The sequence below is a fragment of the Hyla sarda genome, chromosome 2, assembly GCF_029499605.1.
Source record: "Hyla sarda isolate aHylSar1 chromosome 2, aHylSar1.hap1, whole genome shotgun sequence".
NCBI lineage: Eukaryota > Metazoa > Chordata > Amphibia > Anura > Hylidae > Hyla > Hyla sarda.
Window position 1 is genome coordinate 36,681,508 of NC_079190.1, and position 17,643 is coordinate 36,699,150.

A 17,643-nucleotide genomic window follows, 5' to 3' on the forward strand; every position below is an offset into this window, starting at 1 on the left:
TATATTTTTTTTTTTGTTAAGCAATTATTTAGCAGATTTAAAACCGAGGCTACAAACTAAGTGTTAACATTTGCTGTTATGTTCGGGCTGTGTGAGAGCAGGAATAAAGACAGATTCCCATAGGATTTTGCATATAAATTAAAGGGGTACTCTGGTGGAAAAAGAAATGTTTTCAAATCAACTGGTGCCAAACAGTTAAACACATTTGTAAATTACTTACATATAAAAAAAATCTAACCCCTTCCAGTACTTATCAGCTGCTGTATACTACAGAGGAAGTTGTGTAGTTCTTTCCAGTCTGACCACAGTGCTCTCTGCTGACACCTCTATCCATGTCAGGAACTTTCCAGAGCAGGAAAGGTTTTCTATATGGATTGGCTCCTGCTCCAGACAGTTCCTGACATGGACATAGGTGGCAGCAGAGAGCACTGTGGTCAAGATGGAAAGAACTACACAGCTTCCTCTGTAGTATACAGCAGCTGATAAGTACTGGAAGGATTGATGTTTTTAGATAGAAGTAATTTACAAATCTGTTTAACTTTCTGGCACCAGTTGACTTGAAAAAAAATGTCATCTTAAAACATGGAAAAAAAATTTTATAAAAATATTTGTAAACACCAAATATTGACTCAGTATGACCCAGTATAACAATGTATAGCAGCAATCTCAAACTGTGGCCCTGCAGATGTTGCAAAACTTCAACTCCCAGCATGCCCGGACAGCCGTTGGCTGTCCGGGCATGCTGGGAGTTGAAGTTTTGCAACATCTGGAGGGCCAAAGTGTGAGACCACTGATGTATAGTACCTATAAGTTTCTCTTACCAATTGTTAAACATATAAACTAGAAGAAAAAAAATCTAATTTTCTAATTTTCGTAATGGTTAACTGCCATCTAGTGGAGACAGTCGTCATAGCACCCTCCCAGATCCTTACTTAAGAAGGTGCTTTATTCACAATCATGGAGATACATCCCAGCAAATCTTTCCCATGCGGCGTCGGCAGAAATGTTGAAATCTTAAACTATATAAGAATGATGTGTTTTTGTTTTAATGGCTGCAAATAGATGTTAATTATACAAAACACGACATTTGGAAATTCTTATATTTGCGTTAAATATATTTAGCGGGAAATGATTGTGTCTCTAAAACATAGTCATTTGTTGTCTGCCTGCTATGTAGTTGAGCGGAGATTGCTGGTATTATAAAGTGTGATGTGCGGTTAATGTGTCTGGCCTGAAATTCATCAGAATTTTTAGTTTCATTCACTGGAGCCTAAAATTACTGAACGTCCTATTGTCTGGGGAACAGAGGGAAGGTTTTCTGTATTTAAAGCATATGTATCCATCAGCCTTAACATTAAAGGAGTGCTGCAGTTTTAGACCCTTATCCCCTATCCGCAGGAAACCGACCCCCCCCCCCCCCCCCGCGATCTTCCATACGGGGACCCGGCATTGCTGCGGCTCTGCGCTGCGGCTCTGCGCATACAGCTCTATACAGCTCTATGGGAAGAGCTGCACCTTCGCCTCTCCCATAGAGACACATGGAGGGGGCATGTCGGCCACAGTGTCATGCCGCCCCGTACAGGAGATCGGGGATAAGTGTCTAGGGCTGCAGATCTCCTTTAAAGGGGTTCTCCGGTGCTTACACATCTTATCCCCTATCCAAAGGATAGGGGATAAGATGCCTGATCGCGGGAGTCCTGCCGCTGGGGATGTCCGTGATCATGCACGCGGCACCGCGTTTGTAATCAGTCCCCGGAGCGTGTTCGCTCCGGGTCTGATTATAGTCGACCGCAGGGTCGGCGGCGTGTGACGTCACGCCTCCGCCCCCGTGTGATGTCACGCTCCCCCCCTCAATGCAAGCCTACGGGAGGGGGCATGATAGCTATCATGCCCCCTCCCGTAGGCTTGCATTGAGGGGCGGAGCATGACGTCACACAGGGGCAGAGGCGGCCATAATCAGACCCGGAGCAAACACGCTCCTGGTCTGATTACGAACGGGGTGCGACGTGCATGATCCCTGGGGTCCCCAGCGGCGGGACTCCCGCGATCAGGCATTTTATCCCCTATCCTTTGGATAGGGGATAAGATATGTAAGCACCTGAGAACCCCTTTAAAACTAGCTGCCAAATAATCTATAGGTCCCCCTCATGCTGGATAAACAGCTCTGACCCATCCAGGCCTAGACTCCATAGACCTCTGAAGGAGTCCTATGTTCTCTGAACCAGATCCTTTAACCCCTTAAGGACTCAGGGTTTTTCCGTTTTTGCACTTTCGTTTTTTCCTCCTTACCTTTTCCTTACCTTACCTCCTTAAATCATAACCCTTTCAATTTTCCACCTAAAAATCCATATTATGGCTTATTTTTTGCATCACCAATTCTACTTTGCAGTGACATTAGTCATTTTACCCAAAAATTCACGGCGAAACGGAAAAAAAAATCATTGTGCGACAAAATCGAAGAAAAAACGCCATTTTGTAAATTTTGGGGGCTTCCATTTCTACACAGTGAATATTTAGGTAAAAATGACACCTTATCTTTATTCTGTAGGTTCATACGATTAAAATGATACCCTACTTATATAGGTTTGATTTTGTCGTACTTCAAAATCATAACTACATGCAGGAAAATTTATATGTTTAAAAATGTCATCTTCTGACCCCTATAACTTTTTTATTTTTCCACGTACAGGGCAGTATGAGGGCTCATTTTTTGCGCCGTGATCTGACATTTTTATCGGTATGATTTTTGTTTTGATCGGACTTTTTGATCACTTTTTATTAATTTTTTTACTTTTTTTTTGCAGTGTTATAGGTCCCAAAGAGACCTATAACACTGCACACACTGATCTCCTATGCTGATCACTGGCGTGTATTAACACGCCTGTGATCAGTGTTATCGGCGCTTGACTGCTCCTGCCTGGATCTCAGGCACGGAGCAGTCATTCGTCGATCGGACACCGAGGAGGCAGATAAGGGCGCTCCCGATGTCCTGCAAGCTGTTCGGGACGCCGCGATTTCACCGCGGCGGTCCCGAACAGCCCGACTGACTAGCCGGGATACTTTCACTTTTGCTTTAGAAGCGGCGGTCAGCTTTGGCCACTTCTAAAGGGTTAATACCGCACTTTGCCGCGATGTGTGGTATTAGCCGCGGATCCCGGCCATTGATGAGCGCCTGGACCGACGCAATGTGATGCGGGGTCGCAGCGCGACCCCGCATCATATCGCGGGAGCCGGCGCAGGATGTAAGTATACGTCCTGCGTCGTTAAAGGGGTAATCCAGTGCAAAACATTTTTTTATTTTTTTTTTAAATTAACTGGTGCCAGAAAGTTAAACAGGTTTGTAAATCACTTCTATTTAAAAATCTTAATCCTTTCAGTATTTATCAGCTGTTGCATGCTGCACAGGAAGTTTTTTCTTTTTGATTTTCTTTTCTGTCTGACCACAGTGCTCTCTGCTGACACCTCTGTTCATTTCAGGAACTGTCAAGAGCACCAGAAAATCCCCATTGCAAACCACTCCTGCTCTGGACAGTTCCTGAAATGAACAGAGGTGTCAGCAGAGAGCAATGTGGTCAGACAGAAAGGAAATTCAAAAAGAAAATAACTTCCTCTGTAGTATACAGCAGTTGATAAGTACTGGAAGGATTCAGATTTTTAAATAGAAGTAATTTACAAATCTGTTTAACTTTCTGGCAACAGTTGATTTAAAAGCAAATGTTTTCCAGGGGAGTGCAACTTTAAAGTAGTACTCCACGATATAAAAAAATGTATCCCCCTAACCTAAGGATAAAGGATAAGTTTCAAATTGCGGGGGGGAGGGGGACATGACCCCCTGTGATCTCCCGTATGTGGCCCTGGCTCTCTGGCCGAATAGAGGGTGTCGACCACCACATGAAGCAGCGGCCGACATGCCCCCTCAATGCCGTTTTATGCCCGAGAAAGAGATTGCTGAATACAGTGCCCTGGCTCTTCCATAGAGTTGTATTGAGGGGGCGTGTCAGCCGATGCTTCATGACGTGGTCAACACACCCCCTTCCTGCAGACCACGTACGGTTGTGAGGTGAGGCCTCCATGGATCGGCGGACTTCTTTTCCAGCACATCCCACAGATGGTTTATCAGACTGAGATCTGGAGAATTTGGAATCCGAGTCAACACCACCTTGGTCCAGGCATTATGTATAATGATTAGGTAGGTGGTACACATCACAGTAGCATAACATGCTGCCAGAACCCAAGGTTTTCAGCAAAACATTGCCCATCACAGTGAGCAGCAGGAGAGGAGTGTGTTGGTCTTGTAGCAGACAGTGACCTGTCCACTCCTGTGAATCTATTAAAAAAGATCTTGTAAAAGATTTCCAATAAGACCCTGAGAACAATGGCAGCAGAAGGAGAGGAGTGTGCTAGTCTGGTGGGAGATGGTGACTAGTGATGAGCGGCGGGGGCCATATTCGAATCCGTGATATTTTATGAATATATGGATAAATATTACTCCTATATTCACGAAATGTGTATATATTCGCTATGTTCGTTCTCTTCTTTTTTTTTCATGCGAAATATCATAATGAAATTCGCATAGTGCACGATTATATCTTTCACCTAAAAGAAGGGAGGGATCAGTGTCCTCTGACTGGAAGTGTCCATATTCGGGAATTTGCATATTTGTGAATATTTGCATATTCGCATATTGTAAAAAAAAATATATTCATCATTATGAATTCTAAATATTCGCAATATATATGCCGATATTCGCGGTAAAAATTTGCATTTCGAATATTTGCTCTCAACACTAATGGTGACCTGTCCACTCCTGTGTGGGTCCTGGCAGACTACTGTGACATGTACCACCTACCTAACCATTCTAGTTTTTCCCCTTCCTGAATAATGCCCAAGCCGCAGTTTTCCTTCCTTGGAGCACTTCAGGTAGGTATTAACCACCCAACTCACAAGAACTGTTGTGGAGATGCTCTGACCTCAGTTCTCCTTCCTCAGAGCACTTCTTGTTGGCACTAACCACCCCGTCCCTACAAGACACATTGTAGCCATCACAATTTGGCCTAAGTTGTAAAGATCTCTACACTTATTACAGCTTCCTTATTACTGATTCCAAGACATCAACCTGAAGAACTGACTGTTCATCAGAGGCCTAATATAACCCACCCCCTGACATTGTCACCAAATAATCAATGTTATTCGCTTCTCTGTTTACTGCCAGGCTGTGGAACCCCCAAAGAGGAAAGGTTTTGTTACACACATGTGCGCATGTGGGTTATTACATGAAGGATCCACGCCCCCTCCATTCATGTCTATGGGGGGGTTGACGGCCAACACGCCTCCTCCCATAGGCATGAATGGAGGGGGTGTGGCGTGACAACACTAGGGGGTGTGGCCGTGATGTCACATCCACGTCTCGGAGGCAGCACCCGGCACAGAATGCCGGGGGCTGCACCGAGATGGCGGGGGTCCCCAATGGTGGGACCCTTGCGATCATACATCTAATACCCTATCCTTTGTATAAACCCGGAATACCCCTTTAAAAACATTATATAGGGTAAAATCTTTATCCTCACCATCCCCGGGGGACGCTCCTGCCCCCAGGGATGGTGAGGATATGGACTTATAAACTTGTCACCGCAGTTACCGTAAGTAGTCCCCGGGGTGGGGAGCTCCTCTTTCCCAGTCCCCTTCTTCGGTGGGCAGCGATGCCCCTTCCGCTTGATTGACTGGCTTCGTCATCGCTCTGCTCCATCTGTTCAGTGAGCAGAGCGTTGATGCGTCCCATCAATGAAGCGGAGGGGGTGTCACTGCCGGCTGAAGAAGGTGACTCTCCCCGCCCAGGGGACTACTTATGGGTGCAGTGGTGACTAGTTCACAAGCTTTCTTACCATCCTTACCATCCCTGGGGGCAGGAGAGTCCCCCTGGGGAGGGTAAAGCGTTATATAGGGTAAAATCTGATGATTGGTTCCCTTTAAGTGTGTAATCACAGGGGATTCGACCAGTGGACCCCCGCAATCTCCTGAATTGGGCCCAGTTCGCCCAATCTTGTACTTGGATATCTCCATCAGTCTCAATGACATTGCCATCTGCTGCTTGATAAGGCTGGGAGAACTGGGGCCCCATTCTGGAGATCATGGGGGATCTCTGTCAGACCCCCCAGGATCGGATGCTTATTCCCTACATTGTGATAGAGGAGACATTTTTTGGGGGTAGAATAATCCCTTCAACTTCTGAAGTGTAATGGGCTCTCATGCAGCATGTCTTCCATTTGTATACATGTAGACTTACACAGGGCTGTGACTATGTGACCAACACGCATAAGGACTTGTGCTCTGAGTTGTACAAAGATGTAATATGGCAGCCATACACGCCAATGGGGACCTACTATACCACCATACGGTGGGGCATAATGTTTCTACAGAGCCAAATGTATAGCATGTGCATCCATACATCTCCGCCTTGTGTGTGAGTGCTAAGTGATAACCACTGAGACAATAGAGAGGATGGCTATGTGTACCAGATGACCCCAGACTCCATATGTTCAGTGACAAAGTCCCTTCCCAGTACCAAGTGCACAAACTACTGATCTAAAAGGTAAAATACTGTGCAGGAGCTCAGCACATGGAAGTTTAGGCCTAAACATTAAATAAGGTGACTTTGTTCCATAATTATGTTTCTGTAGTTTACAGCAAAGACGCATATGATACCTGAAATAACACTCTCTGTAATTCTAAGAAGGTGGTAATTAGCCTCTTTGTTCCTCATAAGGATGTGATAATTATTTGTACAATCGGAGATTTACAGCGAGGGATGAGGTTGATTTGCGCAACCTTGTCACTGACACCTAAAACTTAATTCCTTCAGAATTACTGAGTAAGTGCTGTGAAAGGAATTTGTTGCTCTGGATTCTGAACTTATGATGAGTTGTATCCAAATAGAACAAAGGAGGTGTTTGAGTGCCTCAAAGCTTTAGAGATGGAAGCTTTACAGAAGGTAGACTGAGGTGGATTCAATTATTTTCTGTGCCGGCATCTTTAGAAGACGACAAAGGAAGCAGGCAGAAATCTGCAAAACTTTTGCAACGTGATGTTAAGAGACACTTTCCGAATTTGAACTCTGGAGGCCACTACAGGGCATATGTGGTATTACATGCCTCATTTGTAGAAATAAGCTCCCATGTACCGTATATACTCGAGTATAAGCGGAGTTTTTCAGCCGAGTTTTATACTCGAGTGAACTCTCCATCTGTCAATCCCTTCTCAGTGGTCTTCAACCTGCGGACCGCCAGACATTGCAAAACTCCAACTCCCAGCATGCCCGGACAGCCGATGACTGTCCGGGCATGCTGGGAGTTGTAGTTTTGAAACATCTGGAGGTCTGCAGGTTGAAGACCACTGAGAAGGGATTTACAGGTGGTGATGATGAAGGGGGGGGGTGATGATGACAGGGTGATGATGAAGGGGGGGTGATGATGACAGGTGGTGATGATAAGGGGGGGATGATGACAGGGTGATGATGAAGGGGGAATGACGACAGGGTGATGTTGACAGGAGGTGATGATGAAGGGGGAGATGATGACGGGAGTGTTAATGACGGGGTCTGGATGATGACAGGGGGGGATGATGAAATGGGGGGGATGATGTATTTCCCACACTAGGCTTATAGTCGAGTCAATAACTTTTCCTGTTTTTTTGGGGTGAAATTAGGGGCCTCGGCTTATATTCAGGTCGGCTTATACTCGAGTATATATGGTAATAGAATGACACACAGTTCAGTGTATTTGTGTATATATTTTACAGCCAGCTTGAGGTGGTCAGGAAGCTGAAAACAACCTAGATAGTTATTTTATACAACATTCTGGAGAATACTTTTTTTTTTTTTTACAAACAATAGGGTTGTAGACAGGGTGCAGTATATGAGTAAAGGAAGAGGGTCCTACATACAGGGGGAAAACAACTTACAGGGGGTCCTACATACAGGGGGAAAACAACTTACAGGGGGTCCTACATACAGGGGGAAAACAACTTACAAGGGGTCATAGATACAGGGGGAAAACTACCTACAGGGGGTCCTGCATACAGGGAGCAAACTACCTACAGGGAGATCCTACATATACAGAGAAAACTAGCTACAGGAGGTCCTACATACAGGGGGCAAACTACCTCCTGTACATAGCACCCCCTGTAGGTAGTTTGCCCCTGTATGTAGGACCCCCTGTAGGTAGTTTGCTCCCTGTATGCAGGACCCCCTGTAAGTAGTTTGCTCCCTGTATGCAGGACCCCCTGTAGGTAGTTTGCTCCCTGTATGTAGGACCCCCTGTAGGTAGTTTGTTCCTGTATGTAGGACCCCCTGTAGGTAGTTTGCTCCCTGTATGCAGGACCCCCTGTAGGTAGTTTGCTCCCTGCATGTAGGACCCCCTGTAGGTAGTTTTCTCCGTATATGTAGGATCTCCCTGTAGGGGGTCCTAGTTTGCTCCCTGTAGGTAGGTAGTTTGCTCCCTGTATGTGGGACCGCCTGTAGGTAGTTTGCTCCCTGTATGTAGGACCCCCTGTAGGTAGTTTGCTCCGTATATGTAGGATCCCCCTGTGAGTAGTTTACCTCCTGTACATAGGACCCCCTGTAGGTAAACTACTCACAGGGAGATCCTACATATACGGAGCAAACTACCTACAGGGGGTCCTACATACAGGGGGCAAGCTACCGACAGGAGGTCCTACATACAGGGGGCAAACTACCTACAGGGGGTCCTACATACAGGGGGCAAACTACCTACAGGGGGTCCTACATACAGGGGGGCAAACTACCAACAGGGGGTCCTACATACAGGGGGCAAACTACCTACAGAGGGTCCTACATACAGGGGGCAAACTACCTACAGGGGGTCCTACATACAGGGGGCAAACTACCTACAGGGGGTCCTACATACAGGGGGCAAACTACCTACAGGGGGTCCCACATACAGGGGGCAAACTACCTACAGGGGGTCCTACATACAGGGGGCAAACTATCTACAGGGGGTCCTACATACAGGGGGCAAACTACCTACAGGGGGTCCTACATACAGGGGGCAACTACCTACAGGGGGTCCTACATACAGGGGGCAAACTACCTACAGGGGGTCCTACATACAGGGGGCAAACTACCTACAGGGGTTCCTTCATATGGGGGATACTACATACAGGGGTGAAAACACTTACAGGGGGCAAGATGCATATGGGTAGGTGTTCTCTGCAATGGAAAGTGTGTAGTGGGTTAGCAAGACCACCCTGCCACATGTGACTCTACAACTTCCAGAGGACTACTTCCCTCAGGTACCCTATACTTCATCCCCTTTCCTGGTGGTTGTCAGGATGCAACTGGTTTCTCTGAACCACATAAAGCTACCAATCATGTAACGCGTACCTCTATAGGTATATTCACACATTGCAGTATAATGCTGCAATGCAAAAGCACATGACATCACTATCGCAGTAAAACCACCCAATTTCTTCTTGCATGTCTTCGATACTACATAGCAGGGGGTAATTGTAAAGAAGAATAGTTTATTGTTATCAATGATTATAAGACATGACCTGTCGGTGACCAGGATACAGGCTACAGGGCTTTGCTGCAGTTATCATAAAAAACTATGAAAAGCTATTTCCCAAAAAAAGGGAATAAAATGCATTATGTATAGACAGGCTCTGGTGACAAATTCCCTCTTCTACTGACTTTTAGTCTGCGCCCGTGGCATGTTTAGTCTGAGGTCTATTCACTGCTTGAGTGGCGCAGCCCTATCAGCACCGCCGGATCACCGCTGAATAGTATAAAGAATGTGCTGACACGCACTGAGCTCTGCTGCAAACATTGACGGTAGTGGAGGGACATCGCCATAGGATTTCACGTCTGTCAGTAGAGCTGGCATTGTAGTGTTTATTAGGCTGGGATTACACTTGGCTTTTGTTTTTGTTTTGTTAATACTCCCCAAAAAATGACATACTTGAAATATGTTTTTTTTTTTCTTTTTTCTTGGGGGGGAGGAATAATCCACCCAAAATCACAGAATCGCCGTCGAAATTGTGCTGCTTTACGGTCATTTTGCAAATCACAGTGTTTATACTGTGATTTGCAATATAGCAGTAAAATAGTCTCATTTTGCTGCAATTTTTGGATAGACCCCCCCCCAAAAAAAAAAAAAAATATATATAAATTTTCAGAATGGCATCTTTTTTTGGGAAAATTTTACCAAGAACAGCTAAAATGCAGTAAAAGTGTATAAGAAATGTAGCAAAAAAAAATAAATTAAATAAAAATCAATGTGTGAACACAAATCTCCCTAAAACATCTCAGGTGTGAATTTTAGGTCAAATCGCTTTTGCCTTATGGCAATATTATTCCCAAAATTCATGAAAGCATAATAAATGTAATATGAACTGACCTCAACCCATGTATGAGTCTAATTAAATTCACTTGGGTGAACTTCAGCGCCAGAATCTTTATTAGGCTGGGTTCACATTGCGTTTTCCCTATACGGGACCGCATACGGCTGGGGGGAGCTAAAAACTTGTGCTCCCATATCCCTGCCGTATGCGCAGGCCCGTCGCTACAGGACAGGCAAACTAAGCAATTACTTGGAACCCCGAACTGGCCCGGGGTCCCGAGCAGAGCCGGTGCTTGCCCGTTCTGTAGCGACGGGGCAATTCCACCCATCACTATTAAGGACATCCCTGTGTCCCGAAAGATGTTTTCCGGACACAGGGATGCCCCCGTTAACTCTCTGCGGCCCCGCGTTAAGTGTAAAAATGCAGCGGCCGCTGGGAGATAGCGCACGTCGGGACGTCACTGACGTCCCGTGCGTGCGCCCATAGCAATGGAGGCGCAGAAGACTGGAGCACTGAGGAAGTCGTGCGCTGGCCAGCTTGGTAAGTGACCGGCGGGACATCATCTTCGGTGTTCCGACCACCAATGTTGGGGGAACACTGCTGCACCAAATGTGGGGGAACACTGCTGCACCTAATGTGGGGGGAACACTGCTGCACCTAATGTAGGGGGAACTCTGCTGCACCTAATGTGGGGGGAACACTGCTGCACCTAAAGGGGGGGAACTCTGCTGCACCCAATGTGGGGGGGAACACTGCTGCACCTAATGTTTGGGGGGACACTGCTGCACCTAATGTGGGGGGGGACACTTCTGCACCTAATGTGGGGGGGGGGGACACTTCTGCACCTAATGTGGGGGTGGGGCACTGCTGCACCTAATGTGGGGGGAACACTGCTGCACCTAATGTGTGGGGGGGAACACTGCTGCACCTAATGTGGGGGGGAACACTTCTTCCCCTAATGTGGGGGGGGGACACTTCTGCACCTAATGTGAGAGGAACACTGCTGCACCTAATGTGGGAGGAACTCTGCTGCACCTAATGTGGGAGGAACTCTGCTGCACCTAATGTGGGGGGAACTCTGTTGCACCTAATTTGGGGGGAATTCTGCTGCACCTAATGTAAGGGCCTCGTATCGACGTTCACTCAGGTGCTGTTGGAAAAGTAGAACTCCCAGCATGCCCTTCGGCTGTCAGTGCATGCTGGGAAACACTGAGTTAGGGTCTGTTACCTCAGTGTTTCCCAAGGATGGATCTAAACTACAAGACCAACTCTGCTTACAGTGGCTTCACCTAAGGATTCAGAAGCCAAATTAATGTTTTAATACAATTTAGGATTGCATTTGAGGGAAAACAGATCGCACATTGTGACTATATTGACTATATCTTTAGCTGCAGCTTCATCTAATCCAGCACCATCCATTATTGGGTTCACTTCACGTCAATTTCCTCACAGACACTCATGGCAAATAAACTCTCTATTCTTAAAGGAGCTGTCTCCAGCACCTGTGCTGATCTGTGCTCGACTGAAAACCTGCAGTGGCCCAGGAAGCAGGATGAAAGGCCCCACTACCAAGCATCTTTGCCAGGGATTTAAATGTCTCCTTAATAGTGATGAGCGGCATAGGCCATATTCGAATTCGCGATATTTCGCGAATATATGGACGAATATTTGTCATATATTCGCGAAATTTGCATATTCGTTATATTCGGGTTTTTTGCGCATATGCGAAAATATATGCGCATATTTGAAAATATATGTGCATATTCGCAAATATTGAGCCCTCCCTTCTTTAAAGGGGTACTCCGGTGAAAACCTTTTTTCTTTTAAATCAACTGGTGGCAGAAAGTTAAACAGATTTGTAAATTACTTCTATTAAAAAATCTTAATCCTTCCAGTACTTATTAGCTGCTGAATGCTACAGAGGAAATTCCTTTCTTTTTGGAACACTGATGACATCACGAGCACAGTGCTCTCTGCTGACATCTCTGTCCATTTTAGCAACCATGCATAGCAGATGTATACTAATGGCAGCATGGCGGCTCAGTGATTAGCACTGCTGCCTTGCTGGGGACTTGGGTTCAAATCCCACTAAGGACAACAATAAATAAAATGTTATTATTATTATTATTATTTTTATAATAACGTCAGCAGAGACAACTGTGCTCGTGATGTCATCAGAGAGCATTCCAAAAAGAAATTTTCTCTGTAGTATTCAGCAGCTAATAAGTACAGGAAGGATTAAGATTTTTTTATAGAAGTAATTTATAAATATGTTTAACTTTCTGCCACCAGTTGATTTAAAAGAAAAAAGGTTTTCACCAGAGTACCCCTTTAATGGTATAGGGAACTAATAGGCTAGTGCAGTGGTCTCCAACCTGCGGACCGCCAGATGTTGCAAAACTACAACTCCCAGCATGCCCGGACAGCCAACGGCTGTCCGGGCATGCTGGAGTTGTAGTTTTGCAACATCTGTGAACAAAGAAGAAAAAAAAAAAGCGAATATTCGTAATTGCGAATATACAGTGGTCTCTCAACATATGATATTAATTGGTTCCAGGAGAACCATCATATGTTGAAACTATCATATGTCAAGTACATATGTCTATGTAAAAATGGTAATTGGTTCTGGGGCCTTGGAACCATTGTATGTTGAATACATATCTATATGGGAAACTGCTAATTGGTTCTGGGATGACCATTGTATGTGGAGTATATGGGGAGTGTTTAACAAACCAGGGTGCCTTTAGCTGTTGCACAACTACAACTCCCAGCATGCATGTACAGCCATTGACTGTCTGGGCATGCTGAGAGTTATAGTTTTGCAACAGCTGGAGGAACACTGATAGGGAAACATTGATGTATGGGGTGTATAGTGTGTATATGTATTGTATGTGATGTGTGACATCACATACAGTACTGTACAGTTCTTTAAATACCTTCAGGGGGGACAGAATGTCCTCCATTACCATCCTGCCGACTACAGCTCTATAGGAAAGGAAGGGGAGGGCAGCCAGCAGCTCATTGGATGGCTGCAGCAAGATGCTGCAGGCTATTGGCTATAGCTGCACTGGGGGGGCGGGGCTTACACAGAGCTCACAGTGAAAGCCTGTATGAGTTAGCAGGACAGCATGTGAGTAACAGGAGGCAGAACGGGGCACACGGGGCACATTATACAACTATCTGTCAGTTGCTGAAGTTGTCAGTACTGTCCGATAGCTGTTTGTACGATGGCCCCGACACACAGCAGCATCATATGTCGATGCTGCCTTCAACATACGATGGGCTCTGAGAGGCCATCATATGTTGAAATGATCATATGTCGAGGCCATCATAAGTCGAGGGGTCACTGTATAGTGCTATATTAGCAATATTCGCGAATTTGCGATATTCGCTATTAAAATTCGAATTTCTAATATTTGTGAGCAACACTACTCCTTAATTCCCCATAAGTCACCCAGCTTCTCCTGAATGAGATATGTGCTTCCTGGAACCTGGTGTCCACCTATGGGAAATCGAGCGATCCCCGACCGCCACTCCTGACGCTGTCTCACAGTAAGTATTGACGATATCTCTAGCTGTTCCTTCATCCCATCTAGCGCCGCCCATAATAGGGTTCACTTACTTTATAAATATCTCATTGATAACTCTTGACGACCTCTCTTCCTTATCCATACAGATGGCATGTCCTCTTGTTTATTACTATGCGGTACGGGAAAAAAATAAAAAATAAATTAACTTTCGTTTTTTATAGAGTATTTTCAAGAAAGTGATCAATAGTCATTTATACAGCGCCCGGGCCTCCTAAATATTTCATAGAGCTCGACTTTTGCTGAATGTGTTTTCTTTAACAAATTAAAGTCAGTAGACAGATGTTGCCGAAAGTGAATCATTCGCTGCCAAGCGCGGTTCTGCGAGTCTTTTGTTTGCTTTCCCGTCTCCAGCTCGTCTGTAGAGCGTTTGATCTAATGTATATTTATGTGTCTTCTAAGTGCTAATCCTAACACTTATTGTTACACTGAAGGGTGAAATACTCTGTCACCTCCATATCTCTTCTCCTTACCTATTCGTCATTTTTTTGTGTGTCTATTACCTATACAGCTCGTCCTCCTCTCAGCTGGGAAATGGATACAAATGTATCCAGTCTAGACAATGCTTTGTGAGCTAAATACATTAGCAGAGACTGATAGTTTGCTACATTGTATCCGCCTGGAGCCCCAAACTGCCTAGACTGGATATAATTGTATTCACCCAGCTAAGAGCAGGACTAGGTATTGTGGGAGGTTAGCTTGGTAGAGATAGGCAAATGGCATTAAAGGGGTACTCCGCCCCTAGACATCTGACTGTTGAGACCCAATTAGCTCCTAGCAGGCTATAACTACCCCTCCCCCTTATTACAATAATTAATTAAATAATAACTGACACAACAACAATTCAACTTTTTTATGGGTGGGGATCGGCCACAGCTTTATTTATAAAATAACAATTTAACTGCAAAAAAGACACCGATTGGCTTCTTGCCAACCCGAGAGGTGCTGCCACACTGTCCTGTGTGGAGGTCTACCCCGGGTTGACCCCGCTTTCACCGTCTTCTTACCGCCAAGCTGTGACTTACAATAAACAGAGATACAAAAAAGGGAGGGAGGGAGGGCAAAACTCCGGGTCCTGGGCAGATTGAGGGGGAAGGGAGGCACCACAGCTATAAATACCCAGGGGAGGGCCCCTGAAAGCCCGGGAAACTATTAAACCCCTGATTGGTGCACTCCTTCCCCCCCACCCATGGGACATACCACTATAGTTACCAACAAGTTTTTACAGGCGGGGGAGGGGGCTAAAAACCTTGCCTGTATATTTCTTAACCCCTTAACTGCTCACCAGTCAGGGGGCAAGCTAGTTATGCACAGCTTGCCCCTCCATATCCTTTGGATAGGGGATAAGATGCCTGATCGCAGGGGTCCCGCCGCTGGGGACCCCCGCGATCTCCCTGCTGCACCTGGCATTAGTTTAGGGCATCGGGTGCAGCGCCAGAGGCTTGTGACGTCACGGCCACGCAACGCTCATGATGTCACGGCCACGCCCCCTCAATGCAAGTCTATGGGCGGGGGCGTGATGGCAATATACAGCTGTATTCATACTGGCACTAAAACAAAACACTAACTATAACTAGCACTAACTCTACAGAAATTGGGGGGTAATTATCAATTTTGCCTGTTGACCGTTTCTTTTTACCCTTTTTTTTTTCACTTTGGTTTTCGTGGACATGCACCAAATTTATCATTTGGTGCAAGTTGTTAGTAATTTTGGCTCAAATGTTGAAATCAGCCATTCCCAGCGCCTTTTACACAGAACTTACCGCCACAGAGGATGCGTATTTTACCCTGTAGAGCAGCCATTTCGGAGTCCCTCCTGCAGTATATCAGCAAGCGACATGAGTTATTTTCTTTTGTGGGGTATATATATATATATATATATATATATATATATATATATATATATATTGTGAAATGGATTTTATTTTCAACTTTTTATTTATTTATTTATTTTGGTTACTTTAGTGCAGGGGTCTTCAACCTGCGGACCTCCAGATGTTGCAAAACTACAATTCCCAGCATGCCCGGACAGCCGCTGGCTGTCCGGGCATGCTGGGAGTTGTAGTTTTGCAACATCTGGAGGTCCGCAGGTTGGAGACCACTGCTTTAGTGCTTACCTTTCCTGAACCTGTGCGGCCATGTCCAATGCTGGCTCAACGGAGGGTGAAGGTTCCTCAGAGACAACTATGTCGCAGGATAGTATTGAGCAGCCCTGGAGGCGTCGCTGCTTTCACAAAAAAAATAAAAAATTAATGTATTTTGACACCTTTACATTTTCTGACATTGCTAAGTGTGTTTTCCATGTGCAAAAACCCTAAAGACGCAAAATTGTGCCAAAGATCGATTGGCGCAAATGATGAATTACTGACTAAAGTTAAAATCACACACAGGACCGTGTGATTTTGAGAAAGTTGTAAAAATGACAGTGGAGAAAATGTGCCAAACTTTGGCGCAAAAAGACACTGCGCCAAAAAAGACACTGCGCCAAAGTTACGTTAAAAAAACATAAATCCTTTGATAAATACCCCCCATTGTCCCTGATTATACAAATGGCTTACTACCAGCCATCTGACAAAACAAATTTTCAATGTGTTACCCAGGGCTGCCATCAGAAATTTTAGGGCCCAATACACAGCATAAGGTCTGCCCCCACCCTTTCTTCTCCCTGTGGCACAGATGGAATTTTATCATAGTATCGTGCTCATAAAATAATACCTAACATATTACTCCTGCAGTGACTAAATAATACCATCATACTGTGAGGAAACAAAACCCCAATACACAGACCAGTATCACTAATAACACCAGTATACAAGGAACAAGCAATTGCACCACAACATGATCACTACCATTACCACTGCTATATTGTTATTGGATAAAAACCACATAGACCAATATCTTGTCTAAGAGTCACACACAGCGTAACCACTGTTTATTTGACTCTGTGGCAGTCACTCGTTCTGCAGTCGCTCTGTGACTGCTGGCACCGCATCCACAGCATCAAATACACTGTGGATGTGCTGTGAAGGTGGCCCCACCCATAGAATGACCGTACAGAATATCACGAGCTGTACACAGGTGCTGCGGACTGTATAAGTGATTACAGTTCCATACTCACGGGGGCGTCTTCTCTGATCCAAGTCGTTCAGGTTTCTCTTTCTTCTCCATCTGTCCTGGGTCATCATGAAGAATTCTCCCGATCACAACTCGTCTCCACCGAATATGCCAGACAAACATTATAGGCTCCTACAGCAAAATCCTCCCCTCTATACAAACCCCCTATACGTATTGCACTGTCTCATATAGTATTAGATCCCTTTGTGTCCTTGTATAGTACTAGTCCCCTTCACATTGCCCCCATACAGCATTAGGCTCCTCTGTCTCTGTATAGTATTAGGCCCCCTTACATTGTTCCCATATAGCATAAGGCTCTCTCACATTGCCCCCAGAGAAGCAGACCCCCTCACATTGCCTCCATAGAGTATTAGGCCCCAACCTTTGCCCTCAAAGTATTAGGCCTCAAATGTTGCCCCCATAGAGTATTAATTCCTAACATTGTCCCCATATAGCATTAGGCCCCTTTATCTTGCCCCCATAGGTTTATGGGCCCCCTTACATTGATCCCATGTTAATTAGGCCCCCGTACATTGCCCCATATTAATTTCACCCCCTTACATTGCCCCCTTTATTTATAAGGCCC